This window comes from Sinohyriopsis cumingii, chromosome 8, assembly GCF_028554795.1.
Source record: "Sinohyriopsis cumingii isolate HCF-2022 chromosome 8, ASM2855479v2, whole genome shotgun sequence".
Taxonomy (NCBI): Eukaryota; Metazoa; Mollusca; class Bivalvia; order Unionida; family Unionidae; genus Sinohyriopsis; species Sinohyriopsis cumingii.
The window spans coordinates 14,877,808-14,893,093 of NC_142968.1; the positions used below are offsets into that span (position 1 = coordinate 14,877,808).

At 36.8% G+C, this 15,286-nt stretch overlaps 1 non-coding gene across 1 annotated transcript; it reads left to right on the plus strand.

The window, feature by feature from the left end:
• Window positions 1-9,285: 9,285 nt before the first annotated feature.
• Window positions 9,286-9,583, plus strand: LOC149793021 (signal recognition particle RNA). The gene has a single exon (XR_016423084.1).
• The last annotated feature ends 5,703 nt before the right edge of the window (window positions 9,584-15,286 follow it).

Genomic DNA, 15,286 nt, shown 5'->3' on the forward strand with positions numbered 1-15,286 from the left:
TCACATCAGTTAGAAATGGACAGCCCTTGAAATATGGTGTACAGCCAGCACTACACAACATTAGCTACACAAAGGTTAATATACACAGGCATTTGTTGTACGAGATTTGTGCACCAAATTTTATGTCATAACAGTCTTAACTCATTTACCTGTTTTAATTGGAATATTCCTTTAGAGAAGACCTACAGATTGCACCAATAGCTTGTCATTCATCTGTGTGTTCTTGATTGAGACCATTGACTTGTACATGCATATACCGGTTTCAGCTGTGTTCCTGACTCGCACCATGTAAATACTGGTTCCAGCTATCTGTTCTTGACTCGCACCATGTGAATACTGTTTCCAGTTGTCTGTTCTTGATTGAAACCATTGACTTGTACATGCATATACTGGTTTCAGCTGTGTTCCTGACTCACACCATGTAAATACTGGTTCCAGCTGTTTGTTCTTGACTCGCACTATATGTGAAAACTGTTTCCAGCTGTCTATTCTTGATTGAGACCATTGACTTGTACATGCATGTACCAGTTTCAACTGTGTTCCCGACTAACACCATGTAAATACTGGTTCCAGCTGTGTTCTTGACTCGCACCATGTGAATACTGTTTCCAGCTGTCTGTTCTTGACTGAGACCAGTGACTTGTACATGCATATACCAGTTCCTGCGGGGTTTTTTTTCTGCTTGCATTCTCCCTACAACTAGATCCCCAGTTAATTATTTCTTAGACTCCACCGTTGTTTAATCAGTGTGCCATCTGATCTGTGTAGGTTTCTAATGGCCAGTATATTTTCAGCATATTACAGTACCTTCTCAGTCAGAGGGAAAATTTAGGGAGTTTATCAAGACAAGTAATTTATTCCAGCTTGGTGTCATATTGTGTAATAATATATCTCACAAGGTTTTGAGCAGTAAATATGACGCTAACAAATTGTAAATTTTTCGTTCTCATTTGGAATTTATTTTTTACAAATTGGATGGAGTGTTTTTTGAACACCATAAAATGCAAAACTTGCTCAACAAGACTGAGTGTTCATTGTAATTTTATTGTCAAGCAGCTTAGTATTTCATTTGATAAAGTACTATCATATCCAGTATAGACACACTTGGAATTTGCACCCTTCGCATAGTTTATAAGGATCAAATGCACTATGATATGGACTGTGCTTACAGCAAGAGCAATACTACGTCCATTTTGGACTGAGTGATTAAAAGCAAAATGCTTTGCATAATTTCAGTGTATTAAAAGATATATTTATGCATTTTTTTTTTGAATTATCAACCATAATATGCAAATACACCATTTATTTAGAATCGACTGGTTACTTCCGTTATCATAACATACCAGCTGTGATAAAAACTGTTAATTAAGCCTAGATAACTTAATAGTCTGGTACAATATCACATACATGTGTGTACATACATACTTTGCATGCATATTCACTTTGACAGCTTAGCACATGGAAGGTGAGAGATTTCATAACACAGGCTAGCTTTTTATTTGTAGCATTTCATGCATTTGAGATAATTTGAAAATGAATCATTGACAAGAAATAAGTTCAAAAGGTGATCAAAATGAAAGACTTGCACTTTTCTTGGTATTGCACATTGAAATCCAAGTGATATGAACTGATTAATAGTTTTATGTGTTCTTGAGTCCATTTTTTTCAAGTTGTTGCCTCTTTTGGATAAATTAATAGTACTATGATGGTCTAAGCTCTGCTTGTATGACCTTGTATATCACTTTACACGTGTTTATCCCTTTAAGTCTGCAATGTTTACATGTTTAGTTTAGTTTACTGCCTGCAAAGATTAGTCAAATCAGTAAACACGTAAATAAACACACATGTGGCTGTCATTTAAGCAAAACCTACCTGTTCCTCTACTTGGATTTGTATCTTAATTGTTTCTTGACATAAGTATGTAAGATTTTTCAAATAAAATGTGCCATCCATTGGACGAAGCAGAAGCTGACAAAAATTGTTGTAGTGCACATAACACATTTCACGTTTGATTTTCTGATAATGCTCACAACAATTTCGTTAAACTACATTATTTCCTTTTGAACAACCTTTGGGTTTCTTTTTGTTCTATTTGGCATCGAGCAGAAGAGCGTATGGGAAGGTCTCTTGTATGTCATCCATTTCATCCCTTAACATGTTTGTTGTCACTTCTCCTAAATTACTTGGATGCTTGCTATGGTCCGGTAGGTTTTAAATTTAAATTGTGCCTCTCAAGCATCAAATATGACCACTAGTGACCCTCTTTGAAAATTGTATTACCACCACTACTCCTGAACTGAATGGTCAAAACAACATGGGTTTTTCACCAAAAGACTTGTTATCATATCTGCTTGGTCCTAAGTGAAAATGGTGACAGTCTGATATCCAATATGTCTGCAATGGTGGCCATCCTGAACATCGTTTTATTGCCACTCATGAAGAACAGAAAGTTATGTTGACATCGGATTAACAATGGAAAACCAGATGATATCTTGTTGGTCCTAAATGAAAAGGGTGTGCCTGATAGCCAATATGGACCCAGATGATGTCTTGTTGGTCCTAAATGAAAAGGGTGTGCCTGATAGTCAATATGGACCCAGAGCAGCCATCTTGAAACTCTTATTATGACTAATACTCATATCAACATGGGTTCCAAAAATTGGTCCCCCAAGTGTCTAAGGGGCTGACATTTACAGATTACTCACATATCTCACCTCTGTCCACGTAAGTTCAAGACTCGGCTCGACCATCATGGGGGTATGTGAGAAAGCTTATTAGTAGCTTCCTATGGGCCAGTGCTTCTCCCTGAGTTCTTTCTATGTTCTTTCTCCACTGCACGTACTGGCTGCCATGTATAGCCTGTCGTGAGCTGAAAAAAGGCGTTAAATCCCAGAAAACTAAAACAAACCTAAATGAAATTGCTGGCAAGTTGACATCCAATATGTCCATAACAGCAGCTAATTTGGAAATCTTGTTATTGATGAAGAATGTCACAGATGGTTTTTACGTTCCAAAGGTAACAAACGAAATATTCTTTTCTTGAATTGCTTGAAATTCTTTTCAACTAGTAGTGTCATTCCGTTCAAGGGACTCTAGTTTAAATGAAGACTTATCCAAGTTTGTAAGCCACTGCATAGTTTTTTGGTCATTATAGATTGTGTACGTTGATCCAGTGCATATTGTTTGGTTCAGTTACCAGTCGTTTTATCATCTACTAATGTAAAAGGACAAACACGGTATCACTACAGTCCTAGGAATATTTCACTAAATTGTCTGATACATTCGACAAAAATTTATCTTAGAATTTGTATCTTGTCATAGCGCATTATAAATTGAATCCTGTTTTACAAATTGAATCCTGTCATACTCTTACAAATTGAATCCTGTTACAAAATTGGATCCTGTCATACTCTTTCAAATTTAATCCTGTTTTACAAGCTGAATCCTTCCAGACTTACAAACTGAATCCTGTCTTATTGTCTTAAAACTGAATCCTGTCTTGTCTTACAAACTGAATCCTGTCTTATTGTCTTAAAACTGAATCCTGTCTTGTCTTACTAACTGAATCCTGTCTTACTGTCTTAAAACTGAATCCTGTCTTGTCTTACATACTGAATCCTGTAATAATGTCTTAGAATTGAATTATGTTATAAGGTCTTTCAGACTTAATCCTGACGTAGTGTCTTACAAAACGAAATCTTGCTGTAATGTCTTACCAACTAAATCTTGTCGCAATGTCTTTCAAACTAAATCTTGTCGTATCAAGTGGAAAAGGATATACAGCAAATGAAGCATAATAATGATGGTCAGCTATTCAGGAATCCTAACGAGAAGAACAAGGGAAAGTCTTTGTTTCACCTTCTTTTGATGGAACAGCATCCTTTCAGTTATTGTAAATTGTACACGTTTAGACAGTGTAGTTATTGTAACTACACGTTTATGCTGGTTATTACAAACTGCACACGTTTAGACAAATTCGTTATTGTAAACTGTACACATTCAGACAGTTTTGTTATTGTAAACAGTGTACACATGGAGAATTCGGTTGTTGTAAACTACTCATTCAAACATTGTTATTTTAAACTGTAAATTTTTGTTATTGTAAACTGTACACATTTAGACAGTTTTTGTTATTGTAAACTGTACACATTTAGAACAGTTTTTGTTATTGTAAACTGTACATATTCAGCAGTGCCGAATTTCCAAATGGGCAGAGTAGGCACCCGACTAGGAGCCCCGCAACAACGGATCAAAATAATATTGATAAAACGTATTAGGAGATAATTTGCGAGGGTAGGCCCAAGATTTCGACTGCCTAAGGGCCTCCACAGGGTTTAATCCAGCACTGACATTCAGACAGTTTGGTTATTGTAAACTGTGTACACGTTTAGACAATTTGGTAAATATTACAGCCTTTATCCTCTTGATGGTGACTTGCTAATGAAAATAAAGAGAGGCGCATGTGTCCTATGGGTGAGATTTAGTTTTGGCAGCTTTTGTTTTTGGAGGGATTTTAAGTTGTGTATTCAATAGTGGTTACTTTTAAAAGCATCTTTTATTTTAATTTAATCAAATTTGATGGGTTTCTTTCGCCAAAATGTTTCACTGGATGTAAAATTTGTCACATGCCGTGTTAGTTCATTTATGGTGAAAACCTATTCCTTCAGTCATTCTGAGACAATATGATCAAGCCAGCTTCATATTTTAGCATGTTTGCAATCATTTCAGCCCTTTGTGGCATTGGAGAAATTGTAGAAGGACTTTTTTTTCGACCCATGTTAACAAACCTCGCAATCACAATAAAACAGAATTCTTAAGACCATACGAACCTGGAATCGTTCCTGACTTTGGCAGCCGATATTGAATTCAATCCTGGTCCTTGTAATGACTGAAGTGCATTGTCTTCAAAAACAGGCTAGCAAAAAGGACATGACCATTCAGTGTGGCAAACCGACAACTTCAAAGATGGATTCGTTCCAGGTGGTTGAGTATCGAGAAAAATGAGTACGACAAATGTATTACCGATGAAAGTAATTGGTTTTGCCCAAACTGTACAGCGGAGTGAAACCTTTGTAATGGTCTGTGAAATGTGACTCATGATTTAACGGGATGAAACTGGGTGGGATGGATCTAGTGTATAACCATAATAAGTAACGAATACATAATTTCTGACACCCTTGGCTGACAACGTTACCTCAGTCTTAAACACGCTGATTAAATTATTGAGAAAAAAACATAGCCCAGCTCATCAACAGATACAGCAACTGGTATGTGTGATTTGGATTTTTAACATAGCTTTAAATAAATTTCAGTCATATCGCTATGATGTCGGCAGTGTGGCAGTTTATAGTGATGTCTAGCACTGGTACATCATGCCACAGGCATGTAGCATCATGTCCCATCCAGTCATAACACTAAAAAAATTTTTTATCTACATGAAATTTATATTTCATTCCCTTCATCGTTTACACTTCTTACAAGTATTGGATAAAAGACTGCAAACTTTATGGAAAGTTATTCCACATTCAAAGATCGCATCTTCAGCATAAATCAAGAGAACTAAAGCGACCTCCGATATTTGGCTTTTGCACGGGGAGGAGAAACTGAATCTTTGGACATTGTGTTAAAAATATTTCACCTCAGATAAATGAGATGCGGCGAGGGAAAAATAGGAAACCCTCAGGAAGTTTCAATGCGAACTTTGCCAGAAGAATTGGAGTTGCAAGATCACATGGATTCACGTACAAGCTGGAAACGGCACATATCAGTCGAGTGCACCATACCGTTCAGATTTAAGAACAATTTATTTACGGTATATGAAGATAGAATCGTACAATTTGCTCGCTTAGTTATCGATCTCGATCCCATTTATGCGAATACGTCTGATAGGTTAACAGCGTTATGCATATTTACGATGGTCACTTGGCAACAGCGTTGTGCCTTTGTACGATGGTTTCTAGGCAAAAGAGTTGTGGATCTGTACGATGGTCACTAGGCAACAGAGTTATGCCTCTGTACGATGGTCACCTGGCAATAAATCACTCTAGTATTATAATCAAGACTAATAGAGCAAGCATCCGTCTAAGTAACGGTCTTACCCCCCCCCCCCTTATTTTTCTGTAGATAAAGATTTTTATTTCTTTATGTTTTAGCACGGTCACTTGAAATGGCAACGTATATATTCCTGTTAAAACGCATTTGCGTGAAGGTAATTAATACAATTCCACGTACTTTATTGCTCTATACCCTATACCCCCCCCCCTCGTTATGGATACGGTCACAAACTTCAGTTTGAAATAATCACGATCAACAAATGTACTAGCGATTCTTACCTCATTTTGATTTGTTTGAATCACCCTCGTATACTTCATAATGCCACCATAGACTTTTTATTTACAACGTACCAAATTATTATAGTTAAGAGAAAGACCATTCATGTATCTTATTGGGTTGGAATGTTAATGACGTCATTTTTACCGTTAGACTAATAACGTTTGTTTCATACGGTAAGAAAGGACACTCTTCGTGAATTTGAAAATTAACACTCGTTAACTTCATGACAAGGTTATGGAGCCAGTATGCTTTAAACGGCGTTCGAGGTTTGAAATGTTAACGTCTGTATCTTTCAAAACAGACTTTGGCAAAGTGTTCTCCAAAATGGTTACTAATTATTTACCAATAATTGGAGCTTTAATAGTGAACACTATCTTGGGTACGGTACGCTTACCTTTTGCCAGTGAAGTCTTCTCTTAATATTTCTCCAGCGTAAACTTCTTTGCGAATCTTGTATTTTCACGTACCGTTCTTGTGACTTAGTGATAGCATAACGTTTCCCACTTATTTATATGTATATATGTTGAATAAACAACATATTGTGACTATCCAAGAAACAAAATTTGACAATGTGACCATCACCACTGAGGAGTATTTGGGCCAAAATCGGTGGAAATGGATCATCCCATTGCATAGACCGTTTGTACAGAGAACGTAACAGTTACTGGGACGATATTCATTATTGAGTGAACAGCTTAAGAAGATAAAATGTGATTAAACGGACATAAATTCTACATAGACGTTATGTGGGATTTTAATTATCATACAGCTGATGAGACAAATATAACACGCAAACTTGGGGAAAAAGTGACCATGCCTTACAACAGATTCGTTTCAACTCCGAGAAAAACTATACCTCGTCCTGATCTCAACACCAGGACAAATCTCATATATTCATTCATCTGACCGGTTTAGTGACTTTGCTGTTATAGCTTGTATAGCTCGCACCTAGTCTATACGAGTATAACCCATCCCACCGCCCCAAAAGAAAAGAAATCGTCAAAACGTATACTTGTTTAGTAAAGAAAAGTTTGATCACATGAGATCTGAAGATAACGACCTTGCTAAATTCAAATTTTAAAACTGTCTTGAAAACTTGATGGATATTAAAGAAAACTGGAAAATTATAAAATGTTTTCTTGTTTTTAGAGTTTTGTTTCTCTATTTTAAAAAAAAATCCTTCAAAACTGAGTAGATCAGTTAAGCCAATACCATGAACTACAGATAAAATTAGAAAAGTGATTCGTTGAATAAACAAAACTCACGCAAATGCAAAATGTACTGGCAGTGAAAAATTACGAACTAGATGTAAACAGCTAGGCCCGGATATACAAAACAAACACCTCTCCCCCAACAAAACAGAAACAAAAAAGCAAACAAAACAAACATGCTAAGGAACCTAACATCGGACGGAAACACAGACAGACAGAAAACGATTTGACTGACTTAAGACTGATACAATAAAATTAGCAGAAATTGATGCAGAGTAAGCTGATCAATTAATTATGCATGTCGATCGATATTGCGTGAAAATGGTCTGGCATTCCTAAAAGACTTAGTCAAACTTTGTGTGGGCATACCAAGTCAAACGCCTGAGCTAAACAACTGTACCAAATTTATTACACTAAGAGAATCATAACTTAAAAAATCAGCGTTGATTCTTAAATAAGTCGCGCGAGAATGGAGAGAAGTGTCCACCCTTGCATTTTTTTTTATTTTTATAGTACACATATGACTGATAGGAAAATTGTAAGTAATGCTACGAGACCCTATGCAATATTATGCAAAGGGCAATAAAGAAATCATCCAAAGTCAATACTTTATATTCATTTAAAGGTAATATGTTCTAAAAATATTTATAGAAACTGTCAATCAAATAAAATACGTAGGAGCCACAATTACTAGCGATCTGAAAAGGGTCCTTTAAATTCAACAATTATGGACCAGTGCTAATCGTATTTTACGCTTACTGCCAACGACTAAGAGATAACTTTTAATGTGACCCACACAGTGAGAAATAATTAGCCTTCAAGGGTATAGTTAGATCTATTTTAGAATAGGCAGATATGGTTTGGGGCTCCCACTGTAGGTTTTAAAGCATGATATTTTAAACGATCAAAAGTGATTAACCAAACCCATTATATCTAACTCTGGCTATACCCCGAGAAACATGATTTAAATAATATACAAGTTGTCTCGAAACCGTTTAACCAATGTAGACTGGAAAATAGATTATTATTATTATTATTATTATTATTATTATAACAAACTTAAAAATATAACATCAAAACAAATAAACGCCGCAACAATTTTATAAAACCAAAAAGAACCAGCAGAAATCAGCATATACACATGACACTGGGTTCGACCTGACAGCCACACATTTTTTTATTTATTTATTTATTTATTTATTTATTTACTCTCTAAGAATAACGATTGAGAATCTTTACCACAAATATTCATCACAACTGCTGAATCTTCAGAAGACCTAATAGATACTGTTTCAAAATTTGTACGAACACATTTAAAAGAAAGATAAGTTTTCTGTAAAGGCTGACGCTGTGCGGTGGTACAGTGTCATTACGATCTAGCATCAAACTCATTTAGATCAAGAAGAACAAAATTAGGGTAAATTTTAAAACATGTTTTTTTTTTTGTTTTTTTTTTTTTGTTTTTTTGTAAGGTTCAAACTATTACAATACCAGTGAATTCACAAGAGTTATGACGCCTACTTAAGTTAAGACAGTAATCTCCCTTTGGAATATTTTGAACGGATTTCCTGGGGTGATTTTAATTTGTCATATAATACGTACATTTTCTTTTTAAAAAAATAGTACGTTATATTTTTATTTCATAATTATATTTTTCAGCTTATATAACATTTCAATTTCATGGACAGAAGACTTGAGGAAAGTTTATGGTTATTTACCAAACACTTTCCTAATATTACCGGCTGGGAGTTGTGGCGTGCTCCTGTAATCCAGCTACTTGGAGGCCTGGGTCGTTGGACGGTTTGAGGACGGGGGTCCTGCCCCTCTGTGCACTATGTAGATCGGGTGTCCGCACTAAGCTTGGCATCAATATGGGCCCTTCGGGGGAGCCTAGAGGGTCCAGGTTGTCTAAGGAGGGACGTATCGGCCCAGGGTGGAAACACAGCAGGCAAAAGTCCCCGTGTTGAGCAGTAGTGGGATCGCGCCTGTGAATAGGCATGGTTGGGTAGCCCGTCTAATACAGTCGGACACGATTCTTTTTTTTTTTTTTTTTTTTCTTTTTCCCCCCGTGTAAATATAACCAAGATCTTTCAGCGTGTTTCGCTATCGACCTTTTATACATATATCGATAACACCTATTAAAATGCACCCACTGTCAATGCTTATAAAAACAAAATAGCATAGGCCTATATGCGGCATGTAAAAACAAGTTACGAGGCAAAACGGCATTGTTCTGATTTTCACTATCACGAGAGACTGGGCACGTGACATGAAGTCATACTTGGAATTTTGACATGTTGCAGGTTTGTGAATGACTAATTCAAACTTCTTTCCGATATTAACCAAATAAAGAGTCAGCCATACGAGTTCTTAACATTTTCACAAAATAACGACCTAATAAAGAGGCAGCCATACAAGTTCTTAACATTTTCACAAAATAGCGACCTAATAAAGAGTCAGCCATACGAGTTTTAACATTTTCACAAAATAGCGACCTAATAAAGAGCCAGCCATACAAGTTCTTAACATTTTCACAAAATAGCGACCTAATAAAGAGTCAGCCATACAAGTTCTTAACATTTTCACAAAATAGCGACCTAATAAAGAGTCAGCCATATGAGTTTTAACATTTTCACAATATAGCGACCTAATAAAGAGTCAGCCATACGAGTTTTAACATTTTCACAATATAACAGTTTGCAACAAGAAAAAAATAAGAGTTTACTTAGTACAAACAAATTTATGAAATTGTTTTACTGATCACGATTAATTCAAAAGTTGTTCGTGATTTAATTTAAGTGCTTAATAAAAGTTTTAATCTGATAATTCTTGGTCCACTGTTGTACTTTTGGTCATGAATGCATAGATGTGAGCACCAGCCTCAGGGAATTGGGATGTTAGTAAAAAGCTACTGCATCCAGCTGGCTGCAGAACACGGAATCATTCATGTAGTGGTTTGTTAGCCTGTGTGTGTTTTTGGAGTTTTAACGTAGCTTTAACTATTTTAGTCACCTTATTATCATGTCTGCACTGTGGCAGTTTATAGTGATTTCTAGCATTGGGGCATCATGCGATAGAAATGTAGTATCATGTCCCATCCAGTCACATTGTCCTGACACCAGGCTGACCAGTCCTAACACTAACCTCTTAATGCTGAGTGCCAAGCAAGGCAGCTGCTAGTACCATTTTTTAAGCCTTTGGTATGACTTGGCTGGGGTTTAAACCTGCAACTTGGCATCATGCGATAGAAATGTAGTATCATGTCCCATCCAGTCACATTATCCTGACACCAGGCTGACCAGTCCTAACACTAACTTCTTAATGCTGAGTGCCAAGCAAGGCAGCTTCACGTACCATTTTTTAAGCCTTTGGTATGACTTGGCTGGGGTTTAAACCTGCAACTTCCTGCATCGATGGTGGATACTCTAACAACTTAGGCCACTGGAGTGGTTTAGTAGGTTAGTCAAAGATTCTGAAATTTTCACCATGCTGCTTTTGTTAGATGGTAGAAGCAGTCCTGGTGTTCCACATGATCTTCCCAATATGGCAGATACTGCTTTGTTCTCAGCACATTGTCGGCAAAGTCAATGACTTTAGTAATGTTTTTGTCGATACCTAAACTGCTTGTCACCAATAAACAAAAAACTCATCATATGTTGTGCTGGACTTTCTGGAGAAAACCACATACAGCAGTAATATAGTCATTTCCAAACAGGACTCTATGTAAATATAGCCATTTCCAAACAGGACTCTGTGTAAATGTTTAAAGAGTGATGGAGCTTTGTCAAAGGAAACATCCATACAGATGGTTTCAGCTACAGCGAAATGTCATAGGCTGTCTTTTATAGCAAGGCAGTTACTTTTTACACGCATCTGGACCGTTGTCATAAATCAAACATGTATGACCCAAGGGATTATTAGTACAACTGACCAAAGGGATTATTAGTACAAATGACCAAAGGGATTATTAGTACAAATGACCAAAGGGATTATTAGTACAAATGACCAAAGGGATTATGACCAAAGGGATTATTAGTACAAATGACCAAAGGGATTATTAGTACAAATCACCAAAGGGATTATTAGTACAAGTGACCAAAGGGATTATTAGTGTGGGAAAAAGTAAAATACATAGCAGCACCAATATCGGATTTCTAACTAGTAATATGTTGGGCTTGTGAATATGGGAATTTCAGAGATAGATGTGGGGAAAGCAATGATACATCTGGGTAACTAGGTCAGCATCATAGAAACTAATGTAAGTTGGGTCTGAGAACGGGGTTGGGGTGGGGGAACATATCAATAGCAAGTCAGTTTTTTGGGTTTCAGGAAGGCTTTGACAAATCTAGGTAAACAGGTCAGCATCGTGACATATTTGGATAACTGGGTCAGATTCCTGCTGTTTCAGCACCATTTTGTTATGGTATGATCTGGGGAAAGAGAGCTGTCATTCATCTAGCAATGGTTAGCCAATCATATTCGTATGTGGGGAAAGGGTGTGGGATTACAATATTTGCATATATATAGATACAAGGTATAGTGAGAAAGGACAAGAAGCAGAAAAAAGAAGAAAAGGACAGCAGAGAAAAGATGTAGCTGGGAATAAGAATCAGACAGAGATATACAAGATGGGGAGTTAAGAGAAAGGATACCTAATAGACATAATCGAGTAGTATATAGATATCCTGAGTGGACAAATATAGTGAGAAACAATGTAGATAAACATTAGTGTAGAATTTGGAAAGGTGGACAAAACTAGTGTGTATATTGGATATAAACAGTAGATTACAATATGACTTAGTGTTTTAATTAGTATACCACTGGTCTCCACCTCACCAAGAAGTCAACAGAAAGACCTGACAGGTCAGACATGATTGCTGTTCTTTATCAAGAGTTTTATTCAACAGGAATAGTTAGGTTTTCAAGTGTTGTTGGAATAAGGATCTCTAGTCTATGGGAATAGCTAGCTTTTGAAGTGTTGCTGGAATAAGTACCTGTAGCCTATAGGAATAGTTAGGTTTTGAAGTGTTGCTGGAATAAGTACCTGTAGTCCATAGGAATAGTTAGGTTTTGAAGTGTTGCTGGAACAACTATCTGTAGTCCATAGGAATAGTTAGGCTTTGAAGTGTTGCTGGAATAAGTACCTGTAGCCTATAGGAATAGTTAGGTTTTGAAGTGTTGCTGGAACAACTATCTGTAGTCCATAGGAATAGTTAGGCTTTGAAGTGTTGCTGGAATAAGTACCTGTAGTCTATAGGAATAGTTAGGTTTTGAAGTGTTGCTGGAACAACTATCTGTAGTCCATAGGAATAGTTAGGCTTTGAAGTGTTGCTGGAATAAGTACCTGTAGTATATAGGAATAGTTAGGTTTTGAAGTGTTGCTGGAACAACTATCTGTAGTCCATAGGAATAGTTAGGCTTTGAAGTGTTGCTGGAATAAGTACCTGTAGTCTATAGGAATAGTTAGGCTTTGAAGTGTTGCTGGAATAAGTACCTGTAGTATATAGGAATAGTTAGGTTTTGAAGTGTTGCTGGAACAACTATCTGTAGTCCATAGGAATAGTTAGGCTTTGAGGTGTTGCTGGAATAAGTACCTGTAGCCTATAGGAATAGTTAGGCTTTCAAGTGTTGCTGGAATAAGTACCTGTAGCCTATAGGAATAGCTAGGTTTTGAAGTGTTGCTGGAACAACTATCTGTAATCCATAGGAATAGTTAGGCTTTGAAGTGTTGCTGGAATAAGTACCTGTAGTCCATAGGAATAGTTAGGTTTTGAAGTGTTGCTGGAACAACTATCTGTAGTCCATAGGAATAGTTAGGCTTTGAAGTGTTGCTGGAATAAGTACCTGTAGTCTATAGGAATAGTTAGGTTTTGAAGTGTTGCTGGAATAAGCACCTGTAGTCTATAGGAACAGTTAGGTTTTGAAGTGTTGCTGGAACAACTATCTGTAGTCTATAGGAATAGTTAGGTTTTGAAGTGTTGCTGGAATAAGTACCTGTAGTCTATAGGAACAGTTAGGTTTTGAAGTGCTGCTGGAATAAGTACCTGTAGTCTATAGGAACAGTTAGGTTTTGAAGTGTTGCTGGAATAAGTACCTGTAGTATATAGGAATAGTTAGGTTTTGAAGTGTTGCTGGAACAACTATCTGTAGTCTATAGGAATAGTTAGGTTTTGAAGTGTTGCTGGAATAAGTACCTGTAGTCTATAGGAATAGTTAGGTTTTGAAGTGTTGCTGGAACAACTATCTGTAGTCCATAGGAATAGTTAGGTTTTGAAGTGTTGCTGGAATAAGTACCTGTAGTCTATAGGAATAGTTAGGTTTTGAAGTGTTGCTGGAACAACTATCTGTAATCCATAGGAATAGTTAGGCTTTGAAGTGTTGCTGGAATAAGTACCTGTAGCCTATAGGAATAGTTAGGCTTTGAAGTGTTGCTGGAATAAGTACCTGTAGTATATAGGAATAGTTAGATTTTGAAGTGTTGCTGGAATAAGTACCTGTAGTCTATAGGAATAGTTAGGTTTTGAAGTGTTGCTGGAACAACTATCTGTAGTCCATAGGAATAGTTAGGCTTTGAAGTGTTGCTGGAATAAGTACCTGTAGTCTATAGGAATAGTTAGGTTTTGAAGTGTTGCTGGAACAACTATCTATAGTCCATAGGAATAGTTAGGCTTTGAAGTGTTGCTGGAATAAGTACCTGTAGCCTATAGGAATAGTTAGGTTTTGAAGTGTTGCTGGAACAACTATCTCTAGTCCATAGGAATAGTTAGGCTTTGAAGTGTTGCTGGAATAAGTACCTGTAGTCTATAGGAATAGTTAGGTTTTGAAGTGTTGCTGGAATAAGTACCTGTAGTCTATAGGAATAGTTAGGTTTTGAAGTGTTCCTGGAACAACTATCTGTAGTCTATTGGAATAGTTAGGATTTGAAGTGTTCCTGGAATAAGTACCTGTAGTATATAGGAATAGTTAGGTTTTGAAGTGTTGCTGGAACAACTATCTGTAGTCCATAGGAATAGTTAGGCTTTGAAGTGTTGCTGGAATAAGTACCTGTAGCCTATAGGAATAGTTAGGTTTTGAAGTGTTGCTGGAACAACTATCTGTAGTCCATAGGAATAGTTAGGCTTTGAAGTGTTGCTGGAATAAGTACCTGTAGCCTATAGGAATAGTTAGGTGTTGAAGTGCTGCTGGAATAAGTACCTGTAGTCTCTAGGAATAGTTAGGCTTTGAAGTGTTGCTGGAATAAGTACCTGTAGCCTATAGGAATAGTTAGGTTTTGAAGTGTTGCTGGAACAACTATCTGTAGTCCATAGGAATAGTTAGGCTTTGAAGTGTTGCTGGAATAAGTACCTGTAGTCTATAGGAATAGCTAGGTTTTGAAGTGTTGCTGGAACAACTATCTGTAGTCCATAGGAATAGTTAGGCTTTGAAGTGTTGCTGGAATAAGTACCTGTAGCCTATAGGAATAGTTAGGTTTTGAAGTGCTGCTGGAATAAGTACCTGTAGTCTCTAGGAATAGTTAGGCTTTGAAGTGTTGCTGGAATAAGTACCTGTAGCCTATAGGAATAGTTAGGTTTTGAAGTGTTGCTGGAACAACTATCTGTAGTCCATAGGAATAGTTAGGCTTTGAAGTGTTGCTGGAATAAGTACCTGTAGTCTATAGGAATAGCTAGGTTTTGAAGTGTTGCTGGAACAACTATCTGTAGTCCATAGGAATAGTTAGGCTTTGAAGTGTTGCTGGAATAAGT